The sequence below is a fragment of the Psammomys obesus genome, unplaced genomic scaffold, assembly GCF_907164565.1.
Source record: "Psammomys obesus unplaced genomic scaffold, mPsaObe1.curated_primary_1811, whole genome shotgun sequence".
Taxonomy (NCBI): domain Eukaryota; kingdom Metazoa; phylum Chordata; class Mammalia; order Rodentia; family Muridae; genus Psammomys; species Psammomys obesus.
In genome coordinates, this window is record NW_026592118.1 from 36,518,397 (window position 1) to 36,524,118 (window position 5,722).

The 5,722-nt window shown below is 43.0% G+C and overlaps 1 pseudogene; it reads right to left on the reverse strand.

Moving 5' to 3' along the window:
- Positions 1-379: 379 nt before the first annotated feature.
- LOC129681040 (proliferation-associated protein 2G4-like) lies at positions 380-1,505 on the reverse strand (annotated as a pseudogene).
- Between the last annotated feature and the right edge of the window lie 4,217 nt (positions 1,506-5,722).

The window sequence follows — 5,722 nt, forward strand, 5'->3', positions numbered from 1 at the left end:
GCAAATTGACATTATTGTTTATTAATTCATAGTTTCTTCCTTGTAGCTTTTATTTATGTTTTCCTAGTGAATCCAATTTTATATTAATGTCATGCCATTTCATTAACTCTTAAGTTAGTGGAAGCCTTGGTTCCCTGGGTCAGCAATCCAGGGGTACAAAATGTAACCTTTCTCCATAAGCCCCCAGCAAGGCAGCCAAGTCCATAGCTTTCGTAAGTCATTTCTCTTCATTCTACTCCTCTGGTTCCTGGTTTTTCTTTCTAAGAAGGGAAGTCCACATATTTCAAAAAGGAAGCCGGGCATGGTGGCACATGCCTTTAACCCGAAAATTCAGGTAGCAGAGGCAGGCTGCTCACTGTGAGAACCAGGCTAACATGGTCTACATAGTGAGTTCCAGAACTGTAGGAACTACATTGTGAGACTGTTGGTACCCAGGTTCATTCTTTTCTAGTTTTTCTGCACTTGAGGTATTCTCCACAATCCTGGAGGCCTTCTTTTCTGAAGTTTTTCACTTGCAGAAGTCTAGAGAAGAGTCTTTAGCTCTGTGTCATGGACCTCCATCTCAGACTTGTAGAGGACAGATTGAAAGCAAATGGGGCCATTGCACATCCGTAAAACTGTAAATTTAAGTTGGGCAGCAAATTCACCCTCCTCCTCATACACTAAATGGTTTTAGTAACTCATGTTTGGCATACTCTACCACACCCATTCAAGCCTCTTATCTTCACATGCTCTTAGAGTTGAAAGCAAGGCATCAAAAACTCATTCCACCTCACAAAAAAAAAAAAAAAAAAAAAAAAAAAAAAAAAAAAAAGAAGTTTTCACTTTCAGGCCTATTGTTTAGAGGGTTTCATGTGTAAATAGTGGTTTTCTGTTCTACACCTTTGATATTGCCTTCTTCTTAGCTGGAGAGCACACCCACAGCATACACTTCGTGTATGTCAAATTCAATCTTCTTGTGATATGGTCTGTAGGATTCTGGATGATACTTCTCTCTATGGATTTATTAATGCTACTTCAATTGTCATGAAAGCATACCTTCTATTGGCATTCAATTAAATGAATAGATTAATTTACTCCAGGCTTCTGTAACTTGTGTATTCTGGTGTCCAGATTTGGTACAAAGGTAATCTGCCTTAATGATATCTTCTATCTATCCTGTTACTTGTGTTTCCTAAGTTATGCCAGTTTGACAAAAGTGTGAGCCACATTAGCAAAGAAGCCAATGCAAAGACCTCAAGGTCAATTTATACCAGGTTGCCTTCCTTGAGTATATAATCCTAGCCACTCTTCCATGAGGAAAAGTGATGTATAACTATTTATTGAAATGCTGGTAAGAACTGCAATATTTTCTTCGTTTACTTTTTGTTCTTGAAGATTTTCCACCTCTTCCATAGTCATGCCATCAACTTTCTCATATGGGCTCAGTACCGACCCATCGGAGCTAGAAGCTTCCACCAGAGATCAAAAAACCCAGTTGGCAATGCCACTCCCCTTTTAATCTTATACTTATGACTAGATACTCATGTTTGCTCCTGCTGGTCATTTTTACCTGGCATCTTCTGACCACCACTACTTCAGCTTCACATTTCCTTGAGCTGTAGTCTGTTTCACTTCCAAGCCACAAATTATGGCCAGAAACTATTTGACCACATGGAAAGTACTAGCAAGAAAGAGAGTGGGAGGGCCAGTAGAGAGTTCCTTGTAGCTCTTTAAAAAAAAAATACCACCTTTAAAAATGACCAAATCATTATGTATAATGTATGCAACAGTAGAAATATCTACCAGGTTTGGGGAAACTTTCATTGGCCTGCTTACAAGTTTTTAAAAAAAAATACCAGGAAAGCATCAAAAGTAAGTAAAAATTGACATTTTATTAATTATCAATTGTCCCCTTTTAAAGGTTCATTATAAAAGGACAGGTGTTCATACCTACCAATTTTGTCCCTTTTCTTCCTCTTTTAGTTGTTATTGGTTACTTGTTAATTTGTTGTTTTTTTACTTACTATTTTTCCACCTATTTTATTCCCATACACACATAGTTCCTTGTTGGTATGTAGGAGTCCTAGCCAGAAAGAATCTACATTTTTGTTAATTCTGCTACCCAGACTGTAGGTAAGAATCCACACTGTTACCTGAAAGTGTCTTAGAAATGACACCACCTCAAGAGATGAATTTCTAATCTTCTAGATTCCTTATCTCCTCCCCATTCAGTGATACATTTTAGACAAGCTGTGATGACTCTTCAAGCCTTTAGAACTATTCAATTATACAGTTTCCAACTAATGATATAGTGTATGGTATAATACTAAATTCTATCATTGCAGCATGGAAGCAACCACAGACAATATACAGGTAAATGCATATCTGGCTTTGTTTCAACAAAACTGATCTTCACTTGAAGACACTTGAACAAAAGAAGGGATTATAAATTTAGATAATGTACTATGGTTTGTCCTAAGAATTAGTTCTTTTTTTTTCTTTATTAATTACACTTTATTCACTTTGTATCCCCCCTGTGGTTCCCTACCTCCTTCCGTCTCAATCCCTCCCTTCCTCGACCCTCTGCATGTATGCCCCTTCCCAAGTCCACTGATAGGGGAGTACTTCTTTTCCTTCTTTCTGATCCTAGTCAATTAGGTCTCATCAGGAGTGGCTGCATTGTCTTCTTCTGTGGCCTGGAAATACTACTTCTCCCTCAGGGGAGGAAATTAAAGAGCAGGCCAATCAGTTCATGTCAGAGACAGTCCTGTTCCTATTACAATGGAACCCACTTGGATACTGAACTGCCATGGGCTACATCTGTGCAGGAGTCTGAGGTTATCTCCATGCATAGTCCTTGGTTGGAATAGCAGTCTCAGGAAAGACCCCTGTGCTCAGATTTTTTGGTTCTATTGCTCTCCTTGTGGAGTTCCTGTCCTCTCCAGATCTTACTGTTTCCCACTTCTTTCCTAAGATTCCCTGCACTCTGCCCAAAGGTTGCCCATAAGTCTCCGCATCTACATTGATAGTCTGCAGGGCAGAGCCTTTCAGAGGTCCTCTGTGTCAGGCTCCTGACTTGTTTCTTCTTTTCTCCTTCTTCTGATGTCCAGCTGTCGGGAGCCACTCCCGCCATTACAAGATGGCGCCGGTTTCCTGCTTCCTGGTTCTTCTTGCCAGCATTGTTTTGCGATCTGCGCATGTGCCGCCTTATGCTAATGTAGGCTTGTGTGGTCCTCCATTTGGAGACCACATGCTAATTGGGTTTTGTGTGGAGCACCAATTACAGACGAACAAGTCACCCTGCTGGCTACTTAAGCAGAACGCACACAGGGTTCGGGGTCCTTCTCCATCTGCTGTTAAGAGCTTCACAATAAAGTTGCTGCTGGACAAATCCGTTGTTGCTGCATCGTCCTTATCGGCGAGGGCTGCGCGTGACAAGTGGTGCCGAAACCCGGGAAACCTGCCGAACCCTGGGCGGAGGAACGACTCGAAGGACCCCCGACTGCTCGTTGGAGGAGGATTCAAGCCAGCAGTGCGAAACCGTGGTACTTTTCTGCAAGGTATGATTTCTGTGGTCTGGTGTATTCCGTTTCTCAATGTTAGTCTCGTTTTTGTCTTGTTGTGTTGTCTGTGTCTTAATTGTGGGAAACGGGATAGAGTGGGTGTAAAGGAGGGGCAAAGAGCGTTAGCAGACCATCAGGATAGTCTATCAGAAGCAGAAAAGGAAGAAATATTAAAAAAGGATAAAAAAGAAGAAATAGTCAAAAGGGAGAAAAAACCCAAAAACACGGGAAAACTTTCAAAACTCGAGTCAAAAAATAAAGAATCAAAGATGATATCAGAAACTAAAGGAAATACAAGCAAAAAGGAAGGGGTTAACAAGTTGTACCCTCTCCTGGATAAGTTTAAGACTCTTAAGGTGGAGTCCTCTTCCGGTGAGGAGACGTCCTCGGAGGAAGAGGAACCACGACAATCTGCTGACTCTAGTGAAGAGGAAGAGATAGAGCTCGATCCTGATGAGCAAGCAGAATTAGATGAGGAAGCAGCAAAATATGAAGCAGAGAGATATGGCCCTGACCCGCCTTATGCGCCAGGGTATGGTGCGACAGCGCCCCCTCTCGAGGAAATGATCCAAGTCAGAAAAAGGAGTAAAGCTACTAGGGCTATGGCTCCTAATTCATTAATTTCAGAAAAGGAAAGAAAGATGGGACAATATTTAGACTGGACTGGACAAGGCCAGTGGGTAGTTAATCAGACCTTATACCCACCTGAAGTATATGAACAAATACCGGTAACAAATCGAGGCTTGGCAGCAGCTGTGCTCTCTGCTCTTATTACTCCTTACACTAGCCATCAAGTACAGGTGCTATGCTCCACTCTAGATGTATGGGCTGTGTTACGATGCACCTACTCCGGCAACATTGATAATCATTAAAGGACCGGATCCTATTTTAATAAGATCCAGGGGAGCTGTGTGTATTTTCCCACAGGACCAAGAAAATCCAATTTGGGTTCCGGCGCGATTGACCCGGGTGGTGAAGCACGATGACCCTGATCCTGATCCTGACTGCTGACGAGCTTGGAGGTGGAGACCCAGGAGATTCGATGGGGGATCCTGTCAGCCTTTCCTCGACCCATGCCAGTGATGCATGATGCACAAGTCTTCCCAAGATTTTTCGCCACTAATGACTCTCTGGGACTACCTTATTTGCCAATGTCTATCTTCTGCCTTTTCCTATTTTAAGGAGTGGGTTGGCGTGGGAATATTTGGAGTGTTGCTACTGGCTGGACTGTTTCTCTGTTTTTGGTTGCTCTGCAGATTCAAAAGACAACAACATTTCAAAAATGTGGCCATGGTTTAGGCTATGTTGGCTGTGGAACAGGGAGCCTCCCCTCAAGTCTGGCTTAACGTGCTCAGCCGTTGAGACTCTGTCAGAACTTTTAGCACCCCTGAAGGGCACAGGTTCCCATTGCACCAGGATGCTGTTCTAGACAGACCTCTGCACTCCCCAGGGCTCGGGTTCCCATTGCACGGGGCTAAGGGTGCAGAGGGTCTCCTGCACCGTGTAACCTCCTTGATCGCTGGTGCTGTTGAGTCAGCAGGCTGATCGGAAAACTCATGGTGTAATATTTTCCTCTGGCTGATTTTTATAAAATTAATAAGGGGGAGATGTCGGGAGCCACTCCTGCCATTACAAGATGGCGCCGGTTTCCTGCTTCCTGGTTCTTCTTGCCAGCATTGTTTTGCGATCTGCGCATGCGCCGCCTTATGCTAATGTAGGCTTGTGTGGTCCTCCATTTGGAGACCACATGCTAATTGGGTTTTGTGTGGAGCACCAATTACAGACGAACAAGTCACCCTGCTGGCTACTTAAGCAGAACGCACACAGGGTTCGGGGTCCTTCTCCATCTGCTGTTAAGAGCCTCACAATAAAGTTGCTGCTGGACAAATCCGTTGTTGCTGCGTCGTCCTTATCGGCGAGGGCTGTGCGTGACATCCAGCCTCTTTGCCTTTCTGGATAGGAATTTAGCAAGAGTCCTCCCTCTTGATTAGTTTCTTTAGGTGTACAGATTTTAGTAGGTTTATGTTATATTATATGTCTATATGAGTGAGTATATACCATGTGTGTCTTTCTGCTTCTGGGATAGCTCACTCAGGATGATCTTTTCTAGATCCCACCATTTACTTGCAAATTTCATGACTTCCTTGTTTTTTATTGCTGAGTAATATTCCATTGTG